General features: G+C 64.1%; 4 non-coding genes across 4 annotated transcripts; all 4 read left to right on the top strand.

The window, feature by feature from the left end:
• Positions 1-2,351: 2,351 nt before the first annotated feature.
• On the top strand, positions 2,352-2,470 carry LOC142862065 (5S ribosomal RNA). Its single transcript, XR_012913211.1, has one exon. It is a non-coding gene; the product is annotated as a 5S ribosomal RNA (ribosomal RNA).
• Positions 2,471-5,987: 3,517 nt separating this feature from the next.
• On the top strand, positions 5,988-6,106 carry LOC142862054 (5S ribosomal RNA). Its single transcript, XR_012913200.1, has one exon. It is a non-coding gene; the product is annotated as a 5S ribosomal RNA (ribosomal RNA).
• Positions 6,107-9,614: 3,508 nt separating this feature from the next.
• LOC142862043 (5S ribosomal RNA) lies at positions 9,615-9,733 on the top strand. The gene has a single exon (XR_012913189.1). It is a non-coding gene; the product is annotated as a 5S ribosomal RNA (ribosomal RNA).
• Positions 9,734-13,252: 3,519 nt separating this feature from the next.
• On the top strand, positions 13,253-13,371 carry LOC142862032 (5S ribosomal RNA). The gene has a single exon (XR_012913178.1). It is a non-coding gene; the product is annotated as a 5S ribosomal RNA (ribosomal RNA).
• The last annotated feature ends 3 nt before the right edge of the window (positions 13,372-13,374 follow it).

The following is a 13,374-nucleotide window of genomic DNA, read 5'->3' as shown; positions in this document are numbered from 1 at the left end:
TGACACGCTCCTCCCCGCCCGGGCCGTCACCGTCCTCGGCCCCTGCCTGACGGGGCTCCTCCGTCGCCTGGGCCTTCCAAGGGCTTGGTGTGGACGCTGGTTCCAGGACGCCCTCCCAGGAACCCGGTAGCAGGGCGGCCGCAGCGTCTCGCGCCACCCAACCGTCCGCCGGCCGGCGGCCGTCGCTAAGTGGCCTGCGGGGGACGTGCCCCCACTGTGGGGCGGGCGCCCAGCCTGGTGTCTTCTCTGAGGCCCCGTGGCTGCTTTTCCCCCCCGCAAGGGGAGAGCCGCGGAGGTGGGGACCGCCTCCTCGTGGGGACGTACACCCAGCTCTCCACGTCGGATTCCGGGGCTCTCTGTCCTGCCAGAAGGCCCAGCTGGCCTGCGGGTCCTTAGAGTGGCAAAAACATCCGAAAACTGAGATTGAGGGTCCGGTGGTTGTCTGCACTTTTGTGCTGGGCACCCCAGGGAGGCCCGGGGGCTGGCTGGACAACGCGGTCTGCTGGGCGGGGGGGGGGGTTTGGAGGAGCAACTGATGCCCTTTGCACTTTGGGTAGCAAGTGTCTGAGGTGTCTCTGAGCCCTGCGCCACGTCGGGGGTGGGGGTGGGAGGTCGGGGGGGGGGGTGGAGGAGCAGGAGGAGGAGGAGGAGGAGGAGGTGGGAAGGGCCGTGGCCTGCAGTCGTGTTCCCGGGGTGGCTTCTTCCACAGGCTGCTTGGCCTGGGCTCCCTGCACCTGGGCCTTTGGAGGACTGGCCCTGTGCTTGCCAACGCTTCCCCTGCAGGGACCCAGAGCTGGGAGGTTGCATCTCTCAGCCCTGGGTCGGGCAGAGCCCCAGCGGGCCATGCCCACAACCTCTCTCAGCACGGGTCCCCCAGAAGGCTCCTTTGGGACCAGGATTCTCTTGCGGGTGACTCTTTAAGGTCTGGCCCCTGGATGGAGGGGCACCAGGAGTAGAGGAGCAGGAAGGGGAAGGGGGTGGCCGTGCGAGGGGACACTTTCAGGCCAAGTCCCAGCTTCAGCCTGATCCTCCTGGGAACCCCGGGGTGTACGTCACACCTCCTGGTTGTCCCGCTCTGAGACAAGGAGCCGGGCTTCGCATTCCCCCAGCAGCCAGTCGTGGGCTGAGGACACCTGGGGCGTTGGGAACTCCCTGGCTTCTCCTTGGCTTAACATCTGGCTGGAGCTGCTTGTGAATCGTGCCGCCACACACACCCGAGTGCAGGTGTCTTCTGCACAGACTGCGGGCCTCGCTCTTCTGAATGCCGCTAGCTCGCCACCCACCCACGGGTGAACCTGGTCAGGGTACTTTCTCTCGGGGGCAGACTCTGATCCTGGCGGGCTACCGGTGTCTCTGTTTGCTCGTTTCTTTCTTCCATTTCGGGAAAGGCTTCCTTACTGGGTGTGGAAATCTCCTATGCCTTTCCTCGCCTATTCTGTCAGCTTTAAAATTCTCTTTCAGTTGCCACCCTCACAGATGGATTAGGAAACTCTTTCCGGTGCACTCATTAGTGAAATGACCTCAATGAAGCTGGAATCCAATATCTAATCGCCGATTTTTAGCGAGTCCACACGCCAGGGTGGTCGGGGTCCAATGCAGCCCCGGCCAGGCCCAGGCCCCTTGGACTGGGCCACAGGAGGACACAGAGGAGGGTCCCGGCCCCCACGGTCGCGTTGCCGGCAGTTCTCCAAGGGCTTGGGCGTTTTCCAGAGGTAGGAGATGGAGGGGACTGATTTCTTCAGCGCCCCACTAACCACGCCACCCCACCCATGGGACACATCCCTAGAGAGAGAGAGAGACGCCCCATACACTCGCTCCCCTCCCCCATGCGCTGTGCCCCAGCCCGGGCCCGGGGGAATAGGCGGCAGCCCACCCACAGGGTGGGGGGCGCAGCTGAAAGGGGTTGTCGGGGAGGGCGGCCCCTGCCTGGGGTCAAAGGGCGGGCGACCCGCGCGTGCGCAATCGGCGGCGGCGGCGGCGGCGGCGGCCACGAGCTGGGGGTGGGCCAGGCGAGGAGAGGAAGGGGGCTGGAAGGTCTCCACCTTGGCGAGTCCAGCCGTGGAGGCGCATCTTGTGTGAGTGTGAGTGAGTGAGTGTGAGTGTGAGTGTGTGTGTGTGTGTGTGTGTGTGTGTATAGAGAGACAGCCCCCCACCCCGGCCCGCCGCTCCCTGCCCGCCCCGCCCCACCCCGCCTGTCACCCCCGTCCCTCGGAGCCCGCCGGACCCGGCCGGTGAACTCAACAGGCCCGCCCGGTGCGGGTCAGCGCCGGCGCGGGGCCTGGGGCGGGAGGAGGCGGCGGGGAAGCGCAGAGAGGCTCGGCTTCTTGAGCGGGGCAGGGGCGCCCTCCGCCGTCTAGGGCCACACCACCCTGAACGCGCCCGATCTCGTCTGGTCTCGGAAGCTAAGCAGGGTCGGGCCTGGTTAGTACTTGGATGGGAGACCGCCTGGGAATACCGGGTGCCGTAGGCTTCTTTTTTTTTTTTTTTTTTTTTTTTTTTGCCTCTTGTTCTGTCCCCTCTCTGGGAGCGAGGCGGCGGCCCGGGGCGGGGGTCACCCCCACCCTCAGCGCCCGCCGCGGTGCCTGGCGCCCCAGCCCGCACCGTGGGGCCTCCTCTTGTCCCAAGCCGCGACACCGCCGTCACGCGGCAGCATGCGTGGCTTCTGGACTGTCAGGTCTCAGACCAAAGGTCTGCTCTGTGGGAACCGACACGCTGGAGGAAACCTTGAGAGTCTGAGAGGGGAGGGAGTTCCAGAAGAAGGCCAGGATGTCATTTTGAGGGAGTATGTGACCAGAACTCGTCCCGTTGCTTTTGGGGTTCTATGGGCTACACGTAGGAATCTTTGGTGGTGGCACCTGATGTTGGGGGATCCGGAGTCACACCCAGACCTGCCCCACAGGCCTCCTTTTACTTTTCTCTTCGGATTCATTATGTTTAAAAAGTGTCTCTTATCTCTATGATTGCATTTTCTTTTCTCTCTCTTTTCAAGCAGATGATGGGAGTCCAAGTATTAAGGTGACATGTGTTGCCCGTGCCCCCCTCCCCCCTGTGTTCTTATTCATTAACCTCTGATGTTGTTCCAGCGTATTGTGGGGGTACCAATGTTAAGGTCGGGTACGTTGCCCTCTCCCAGCCTCCCCCCTCGGGTCAGAGCCTCAAGTGCGCCCATCCCCCAGTCGGTGCGCACCCACCCCATTCCTAATGGAGGTGTATGCCCATCCCCTCCCCCCACCCGCCCGACACCCACCCGATGAAGGTGATTCCTCTGTGTCCACTTGGGTGTCCGTCGGTTCGTACCCATTTGCTGGTGAGCGCGAGCACGTGGTGCTCGTGTGTCCATTCTTGGGCTACCTGGCTTACTGGAACGGGTTCCAGCTCTGGCCAGGAGAACCACGAGAGGTGCCCTCTCACCGCTGCTCCTCCTAGCTGAATAGCACTCCGTGGTGTCCACGCGCCACATTTCATTTACGCACTCGTGGGTCGATGGGCACTCGGGTCGCTTCCAGGTCTTTGCGATTGTGACTTGTGCCCTGACTCTAACCCTAACCCTTACCCAGCCCCGTCTCCTCCTCGGCCCCTGCCTGACTGACTCCTTCCCGCCCGGCCTGTCACCTGTCACCGTCCTCTGCCCCTGCCTGACACGCTCCTCCCCGCCCGGGCCGTCACCGTCCTCGGCCCCTGCCTGACGGGGCTCCTCCGTCGCCTGGGCCTTCCAAGGGCTTGGTGTGGACGCTGGTTCCAGGACGCCCTCCCAGGAACCCGGTAGCAGGGCGGCCGCAGCGTCTCGCGCCACCCAACCGTCCGCCGGCCGGCGGCCGTCGCTAAGTGGCCTGCGGGGGACGTGCCCCCACTGTGGGGCGGGCGCCCAGCCTGGTGTCTTCTCTGAGGCCCCGTGGCTGCTTTTCCCCCCCGCAAGGGGAGAGCCGCGGAGGTGGGGACCGCCTCCTCGTGGGGACGTACACCCAGCTCTCCACGTCGGATTCCGGGGCTCTCTGTCCTGCCAGAAGGCCCAGCTGGCCTGCGGGTCCTTAGAGTGGCAAAAACATCCGAAAACTGAGATTGAGGGTCCGGTGGTTGTCTGCACTTTTGTGCTGGGCACCCCAGGGAGGCCCGGGGGCTGGCTGGACAACGCGGTCTGCTGGGCGGGGGGGGGGGTTTGGAGGAGCAACTGATGCCCTTTGCACTTTGGGTAGCAAGTGTCTGAGGTGTCTCTGAGCCCTGCGCCACGTCGGGGGTGGGGGTGGGAGGTCGGGGGGGGGGGTGGAGGAGCAGGAGGAGGAGGAGGAGGAGGAGGTGGGAAGGGCCGTGGCCTGCAGTCGTGTTCCCGGGGTGGCTTCTTCCACAGGCTGCTTGGCCTGGGCTCCCTGCACCTGGGCCTTTGGAGGACTGGCCCTGTGCTTGCCAACGCTTCCCCTGCAGGGACCCAGAGCTGGGAGGTTGCATCTCTCAGCCCTGGGTCGGGCAGAGCCCCAGCGGGCCATGCCCACAACCTCTCTCAGCACGGGTCCCCCAGAAGGCTCCTTTGGGACCAGGATTCTCTTGCGGGTGACTCTTTAAGGTCTGGCCCCTGGATGGAGGGGCACCAGGAGTAGAGGAGCAGGAAGGGGAAGGGGGTGGCCGTGCGAGGGGACACTTTCAGGCCAAGTCCCAGCTTCAGCCTGATCCTCCTGGGAACCCCGGGGTGTACGTCACACCTCCTGGTTGTCCCGCTCTGAGACAAGGAGCCGGGCTTCGCATTCCCCCAGCAGCCAGTCGTGGGCTGAGGACACCTGGGGCGTTGGGAACTCCCTGGCTTCTCCTTGGCTTAACATCTGGCTGGAGCTGCTTGTGAATCGTGCCGCCACACACACCCGAGTGCAGGTGTCTTCTGCACAGACTGCGGGCCTCGCTCTTCTGAATGCCGCTAGCTCGCCACCCACCCACGGGTGAACCTGGTCAGGGTACTTTCTCTCGGGGGCAGACTCTGATCCTGGCGGGCTACCGGTGTCTCTGTTTGCTCGTTTCTTTCTTCCATTTCGGGAAAGGCTTCCTTACTGGGTGTGGAAATCTCCTATGCCTTTCCTCGCCTATTCTGTCAGCTTTAAAATTCTCTTTCAGTTGCCACCCTCACAGATGGATTAGGAAACTCTTTCCGGTGCACTCATTAGTGAAATGACCTCAATGAAGCTGGAATCCAATATCTAATCGCCGATTTTTAGCGAGTCCACACGCCAGGGTGGTCGGGGTCCAATGCAGCCCCGGCCAGGCCCAGGCCCCTTGGACTGGGCCACAGGAGGACACAGAGGAGGGTCCCGGCCCCCACGGTCGCGTTGCCGGCAGTTCTCCAAGGGCTTGGGCGTTTTCCAGAGGTAGGAGATGGAGGGGACTGATTTCTTCAGCGCCCCACTAACCACGCCACCCCACCCATGGGACACATCCCTAGAGAGAGAGAGAGACGCCCCATACACTCGCTCCCCTCCCCCATGCGCTGTGCCCCAGCCCGGGCCCGGGGGAATAGGCGGCAGCCCACCCACAGGGTGGGGGGCGCAGCTGAAAGGGGTTGTCGGGGAGGGCGGCCCCTGCCTGGGGTCAAAGGGCGGGCGACCCGCGCGTGCGCAATCGGCGGCGGCGGCGGCGGCGGCGGCCACGAGCTGGGGGTGGGCCAGGCGAGGAGAGGAAGGGGGCTGGAAGGTCTCCACCTTGGCGAGTCCAGCCGTGGAGGCGCATCTTGTGTGAGTGTGAGTGAGTGAGTGTGAGTGTGAGTGTGTGTGTGTGTGTGTGTGTGTGTGTATAGAGAGACAGCCCCCCACCCCGGCCCGCCGCTCCCTGCCCGCCCCGCCCCACCCCGCCTGTCACCCCCGTCCCTCGGAGCCCGCCGGACCCGGCCGGTGAACTCAACAGGCCCGCCCGGTGCGGGTCAGCGCCGGCGCGGGGCCTGGGGCGGGAGGAGGCGGCGGGGAAGCGCAGAGAGGCTCGGCTTCTTGAGCGGGGCAGGGGCGCCCTCCGCCGTCTAGGGCCACACCACCCTGAACGCGCCCGATCTCGTCTGGTCTCGGAAGCTAAGCAGGGTCGGGCCTGGTTAGTACTTGGATGGGAGACCGCCTGGGAATACCGGGTGCCGTAGGCTTCTTTTTTTTTTTTTTTTTTTTTTTTTTTGCCTCTTGTTCTGTCCCCTCTCTGGGAGCGAGGCGGCGGCCCGGGGCGGGGGTCACCCCCACCCTCAGCGCCCGCCGCGGTGCCTGGCGCCCCAGCCCGCACCGTGGGGCCTCCTCTTGTCCCAAGCCGCGACACCGCCGTCACGCGGCAGCATGCGTGGCTTCTGGACTGTCAGGTCTCAGACCAAAGGTCTGCTCTGTGGGAACCGACACGCTGGAGGAAACCTTGAGAGTCTGAGAGGGGAGGGAGTTCCAGAAGAAGGCCAGGATGTCATTTTGAGGGAGTATGTGACCAGAACTCGTCCCGTTGCTTTTGGGGTTCTATGGGCTACACGTAGGAATCTTTGGTGGTGGCACCTGATGTTGGGGGATCCGGAGTCACACCCAGACCTGCCCCACAGGCCTCCTTTTACTTTTCTCTTCGGATTCATTATGTTTAAAAAGTGTCTCTTATCTCTATGATTGCATTTTCTTTTCTCTCTCTTTTCAAGCAGATGATGGGAGTCCAAGTATTAAGGTGACATGTGTTGCCCGTGCCCCCCTCCCCCCTGTGTTCTTATTCATTAACCTCTGATGTTGTTCCAGCGTATTGTGGGGGTACCAATGTTAAGGTCGGGTACGTTGCCCTCTCCCAGCCTCCCCCCTCGGGTCAGAGCCTCAAGTGCGCCCATCCCCCAGTCGGTGCGCACCCACCCCATTCCTAATGGAGGTGTATGCCCATCCCCTCCCCCCACCCGCCCGACACCCACCCGATGAAGGTGATTCCTCTGTGTCCACTTGGGTGTCCGTCGGTTCGTACCCATTTGCTGGTGAGCGCGAGCACGTGGTGCTCGTGTGTCCATTCTTGGGCTACCTGGCTTACTGGAACGGGTTCCAGCTCTGGCCAGGAGAACCACGAGAGGTGCCCTCTCACCGCTGCTCCTCCTAGCTGAATAGCACTCCGTGGTGTCCACGCGCCACATTTCATTTACGCACTCGTGGGTCGATGGGCACTCGGGTCGCTTCCAGGTCTTTGCGATTGTGACTTGTGCCCTGACTCTAACCCTAACCCTTACCCAGCCCCGTCTCCTCCTCGGCCCCTGCCTGACTGACTCCTTCCCGCCCGGCCTGTCACCTGTCACCGTCCTCTGCCCCTGCCTGACACGCTCCTCCCCGCCCGGGCCGTCACCGTCCTCGGCCCCTGCCTGACGGGGCTCCTCCGTCGCCTGGGCCTTCCAAGGGCTTGGTGTGGACGCTGGTTCCAGGACGCCCTCCCAGGAACCCGGTAGCAGGGCGGCCGCAGCGTCTCGCGCCACCCAACCGTCCGCCGGCCGGCGGCCGTCGCTAAGTGGCCTGCGGGGGACGTGCCCCCACTGTGGGGCGGGCGCCCAGCCTGGTGTCTTCTCTGAGGCCCCGTGGCTGCTTTTCCCCCCCGCAAGGGGAGAGCCGCGGAGGTGGGGACCGCCTCCTCGTGGGGACGTACACCCAGCTCTCCACGTCGGATTCCGGGGCTCTCTGTCCTGCCAGAAGGCCCAGCTGGCCTGCGGGTCCTTAGAGTGGCAAAAACATCCGAAAACTGAGATTGAGGGTCCGGTGGTTGTCTGCACTTTTGTGCTGGGCACCCCAGGGAGGCCCGGGGGCTGGCTGGACAACGCGGTCTGCTGGGCGGGGGGGGGGGTTTGGAGGAGCAACTGATGCCCTTTGCACTTTGGGTAGCAAGTGTCTGAGGTGTCTCTGAGCCCTGCGCCACGTCGGGGGTGGGGGTGGGAGGTCGGGGGGGGGGGTGGAGGAGCAGGAGGAGGAGGAGGTGGGAAGGGCCGTGGCCTGCAGTCGTGTTCCCGGGGTGGCTTCTTCCACAGGCTGCTTGGCCTGGGCTCCCTGCACCTGGGCCTTTGGAGGACTGGCCCTGTGCTTGCCAACGCTTCCCCTGCAGGGACCCAGAGCTGGGAGGTTGCATCTCTCAGCCCTGGGTCGGGCAGAGCCCCAGCGGGCCATGCCCACAACCTCTCTCAGCATGGGTCCCCCAGAAGGCTCCTTTGGGACCAGGATTCTCTTGCGGGTGACTCTTTAAGGTCTGGCCCCTGGATGGAGGGGCACCAGGAGTAGAGGAGCAGGAAGGGGAAGGGGGTGGCCGTGCGAGGGGACACTTTCAGGCCAAGTCCCAGCTTCAGCCTGATCCTCCTGGGAACCCCGGGGTGTACGTCACACCTCCTGGTTGTCCCGCTCTGAGACAAGGAGCCGGGCTTCGCATTCCCCCAGCAGCCAGTCGTGGGCTGAGGACACCTGGGGCGTTGGGAACTCCCTGGCTTCTCCTTGGCTTAACATCTGGCTGGAGCTGCTTGTGAATCGTGCCGCCACACACACCCGAGTGCAGGTGTCTTCTGCACAGACTGCGGGCCTCGCTCTTCTGAATGCCGCTAGCTCGCCACCCACCCACGGGTGAACCTGGTCAGGGTACTTTCTCTCGGGGGCAGACTCTGATCCTGGCGGGCTACCGGTGTCTCTGTTTGCTCGTTTCTTTCTTCCATTTCGGGAAAGGCTTCCTTACTGGGTGTGGAAATCTCCTATGCCTTTCCTCGCCTATTCTGTCAGCTTTAAAATTCTCTTTCAGTTGCCACCCTCACAGATGGATTAGGAAACTCTTTCCGGTGCACTCATTAGTGAAATGACCTCAATGAAGCTGGAATCCAATATCTAATCGCCGATTTTTAGCGAGTCCACACGCCAGGGTGGTCGGGGTCCAATGCAGCCCCGGCCAGGCCCAGGCCCCTTGGACTGGGCCACAGGAGGACACAGAGGAGGGTCCCGGCCCCCACGGTCGCGTTGCCGGCAGTTCTCCAAGGGCTTGGGCGTTTTCCAGAGGTAGGAGATGGAGGGGACTGATTTCTTCAGCGCCCCACTAACCACGCCACCCCACCCATGGGACACATCCCTAGAGAGAGAGAGAGACGCCCCATACACTCGCTCCCCTCCCCCATGCGCTGTGCCCCAGCCCGGGCCCGGGGGAATAGGCGGCAGCCCACCCACAGGGTGGGGGGCGCAGCTGAAAGGGGTTGTCGGGGAGGGCGGCCCCTGCCTGGGGTCAAAGGGCGGGCGACCCGCGCGTGCGCAATCGGCGGCGGCGGCGGCGGCGGCGGCCACGAGCTGGGGGTGGGCCAGGCGAGGAGAGGAAGGGGGCTGGAAGGTCTCCACCTTGGCGAGTCCAGCCGTGGAGGCGCATCTTGTGTGAGTGTGAGTGAGTGAGTGTGAGTGTGAGTGTGTGTGTGTGTGTGTGTGTGTGTGTATAGAGAGACAGCCCCCCACCCCGGCCCGCCGCTCCCTGCCCGCCCCGCCCCACCCCGCCTGTCACCCCCGTCCCTCGGAGCCCGCCGGACCCGGCCGGTGAACTCAACAGGCCCGCCCGGTGCGGGTCAGCGCCGGCGCGGGGCCTGGGGCGGGAGGAGGCGGCGGGGAAGCGCAGAGAGGCTCGGCTTCTTGAGCGGGGCAGGGGCGCCCTCCGCCGTCTAGGGCCACACCACCCTGAACGCGCCCGATCTCGTCTGGTCTCGGAAGCTAAGCAGGGTCGGGCCTGGTTAGTACTTGGATGGGAGACCGCCTGGGAATACCGGGTGCCGTAGGCTTCTTTTTTTTTTTTTTTTTTTTTTTTTTTTGCCTCTTGTTCTGTCCCCTCTCTGGGAGCGAGGCGGCGGCCCGGGGCGGGGGTCACCCCCACCCTCAGCGCCCGCCGCGGTGCCTGGCGCCCCAGCCCGCACCGTGGGGCCTCCTCTTGTCCCAAGCCGCGACACCGCCGTCACGCGGCAGCATGCGTGGCTTCTGGACTGTCAGGTCTCAGACCAAAGGTCTGCTCTGTGGGAACCGACACGCTGGAGGAAACCTTGAGAGTCTGAGAGGGGAGGGAGTTCCAGAAGAAGGCCAGGATGTCATTTTGAGGGAGTATGTGACCAGAACTCGTCCCGTTGCTTTTGGGGTTCTATGGGCTACACGTAGGAATCTTTGGTGGTGGCACCTGATGTTGGGGGATCCGGAGTCACACCCAGACCTGCCCCACAGGCCTCCTTTTACTTTTCTCTTCGGATTCATTATGTTTAAAAAGTGTCTCTTATCTCTATGATTGCATTTTCTTTTCTCTCTCTTTTCAAGCAGATGATGGGAGTCCAAGTATTAAGGTGACATGTGTTGCCCGTGCCCCCCTCCCCCCTGTGTTCTTATTCATTAACCTCTGATGTTGTTCCAGCGTATTGTGGGGGTACCAATGTTAAGGTCGGGTACGTTGCCCTCTCCCAGCCTCCCCCCTCGGGTCAGAGCCTCAAGTGCGCCCATCCCCCAGTCGGTGCGCACCCACCCCATTCCTAATGGAGGTGTATGCCCATCCCCTCCCCCCACCCGCCCGACACCCACCCGATGAAGGTGATTCCTCTGTGTCCACTTGGGTGTCCGTCGGTTCGTACCCATTTGCTGGTGAGCGCGAGCACGTGGTGCTCGTGTGTCCATTCTTGGGCTACCTGGCTTACTGGAACGGGTTCCAGCTCTGGCCAGGAGAACCACGAGAGGTGCCCTCTCACCGCTGCTCCTCCTAGCTGAATAGCACTCCGTGGTGTCCACGCGCCACATTTCATTTACGCACTCGTGGGTCGATGGGCACTCGGGTCGCTTCCAGGTCTTTGCGATTGTGACTTGTGCCCTGACTCTAACCCTAACCCTTACCCAGCCCCGTCTCCTCCTCGGCCCCTGCCTGACTGACTCCTTCCCGCCCGGCCTGTCACCTGTCACCGTCCTCTGCCCCTGCCTGACACGCTCCTCCCCGCCCGGGCCGTCACCGTCCTCGGCCCCTGCCTGACGGGGCTCCTCCGTCGCCTGGGCCTTCCAAGGGCTTGGTGTGGACGCTGGTTCCAGGACGCCCTCCCAGGAACCCGGTAGCAGGGCGGCCGCAGCGTCTCGCGCCACCCAACCGTCCGCCGGCCGGCGGCCGTCGCTAAGTGGCCTGCGGGGGACGTGCCCCCACTGTGGGGCGGGCGCCCAGCCTGGTGTCTTCTCTGAGGCCCCGTGGCTGCTTTTCCCCCCCGCAAGGGGAGAGCCGCGGAGGTGGGGACCGCCTCCTCGTGGGGACGTACACCCAGCTCTCCACGTCGGATTCCGGGGCTCTCTGTCCTGCCAGAAGGCCCAGCTGGCCTGCGGGTCCTTAGAGTGGCAAAAACATCCGAAAACTGAGATTGAGGGTCCGGTGGTTGTCTGCACTTTTGTGCTGGGCACCCCAGGGAGGCCCGGGGGCTGGCTGGACAACGCGGTCTGCTGGGCGGGGGGGGGGGGTTTGGAGGAGCAACTGATGCCCTTTGCACTTTGGGTAGCAAGTGTCTGAGGTGTCTCTGAGCCCTGCGCCACGTCGGGGGTGGGGGTGGGAGGTCGGGGGGGGGGGTGGAGGAGCAGGAGGAGGAGGAGGTGGGAAGGGCCGTGGCCTGCAGTCGTGTTCCCGGGGTGGCTTCTTCCACAGGCTGCTTGGCCTGGGCTCCCTGCACCTGGGCCTTTGGAGGACTGGCCCTGTGCTTGCCAACGCTTCCCCTGCAGGGACCCAGAGCTGGGAGGTTGCATCTCTCAGCCCTGGGTCGGGCAGAGCCCCAGCGGGCCATGCCCACAACCTCTCTCAGCACGGGTCCCCCAGAAGGCTCCTTTGGGACCAGGATTCTCTTGCGGGTGACTCTTTAAGGTCTGGCCCCTGGATGGAGGGGCACCAGGAGTAGAGGAGCAGGAAGGGGAAGGGGGTGGCCGTGCGAGGGGACACTTTCAGGCCAAGTCCCAGCTTCAGCCTGATCAGCCTGATCCTCCTGGGAACCCCGGGGTGTACGTCACACCTCCTGGTTGTCCCGCTCTGAGACAAGGAGCCGGGCTTCGCATTCCCCCAGCAGCCAGTCGTGGGCTGAGGACACCTGGGGCGTTGGGAACTCCCTGGCTTCTCCTTGGCTTAACATCTGGCTGGAGCTGCTTGTGAATCGTGCCGCCACACACACCCGAGTGCAGGTGTCTTCTGCACAGACTGCGGGCCTCGCTCTTCTGAATGCCGCTAGCTCGCCACCCACCCACGGGTGAACCTGGTCAGGGTACTTTCTCTCGGGGGCAGACTCTGATCCTGGCGGGCTACCGGTGTCTCTGTTTGCTCGTTTCTTTCTTCCATTTCGGGAAAGGCTTCCTTACTGGGTGTGGAAATCTCCTATGCCTTTCCTCGCCTATTCTGTCAGCTTTAAAATTCTCTTTCAGTTGCCACCCTCACAGATGGATTAGGAAACTCTTTCCGGTGCACTCATTAGTGAAATGACCTCAATGAAGCTGGAATCCAATATCTAATCGCCGATTTTTAGCGAGTCCACACGCCAGGGTGGTCGGGGTCCAATGCAGCCCCGGCCAGGCCCAGGCCCCTTGGACTGGGCCACAGGAGGACACAGAGGAGGGTCCCGGCCCCCACGGTCGCGTTGCCGGCAGTTCTCCAAGGGCTTGGGCGTTTTCCAGAGGTAGGAGATGGAGGGGACTGATTTCTTCAGCGCCCCACTAACCACGCCACCCCACCCATGGGACACATCCCTAGAGAGAGAGAGAGACGCCCCATACACTCGCTCCCCTCCCCCATGCGCTGTGCCCCAGCCCGGGCCCGGGGGAATAGGCGGCAGCCCACCCACAGGGTGGGGGGCGCAGCTGAAAGGGGTTGTCGGGGAGGGCGGCCCCTGCCTGGGGTCAAAGGGCGGGCGACCCGCGCGTGCGCAATCGGCGGCGGCGGCGGCGGCGGCGGCCACGAGCTGGGGGTGGGCCAGGCGAGGAGAGGAAGGGGGCTGGAAGGTCTCCACCTTGGCGAGTCCAGCCGTGGAGGCGCATCTTGTGTGAGTGTGAGTGAGTGAGTGTGAGTGTGAGTGTGTGTGTGTGTGTGTGTGTGTGTGTATAGAGAGACAGCCCCCCACCCCGGCCCGCCGCTCCCTGCCCGCCCCGCCCCACCCCGCCTGTCACCCCCGTCCCTCGGAGCCCGCCGGACCCGGCCGGTGAACTCAACAGGCCCGCCCGGTGCGGGTCAGCGCCGGCGCGGGGCCTGGGGCGGGAGGAGGCGGCGGGGAAGCGCAGAGAGGCTCGGCTTCTTGAGCGGGGCAGGGGCGCCCTCCGCCGTCTAGGGCCACACCACCCTGAACGCGCCCGATCTCGTCTGGTCTCGGAAGCTAAGCAGGGTCGGGCCTGGTTAGTACTTGGATGGGAGACCGCCTGGGAATACCGGGTGCCGTAGGCTTCT

Source organism: Microcebus murinus, chromosome 18 (assembly GCF_040939455.1).
Source record: "Microcebus murinus isolate Inina chromosome 18, M.murinus_Inina_mat1.0, whole genome shotgun sequence".
In the NCBI taxonomy this organism is placed as follows: Eukaryota; Metazoa; Chordata; class Mammalia; order Primates; family Cheirogaleidae; genus Microcebus; species Microcebus murinus.
This window is presented reverse-complemented; position numbering and strand designations above follow the sequence as displayed.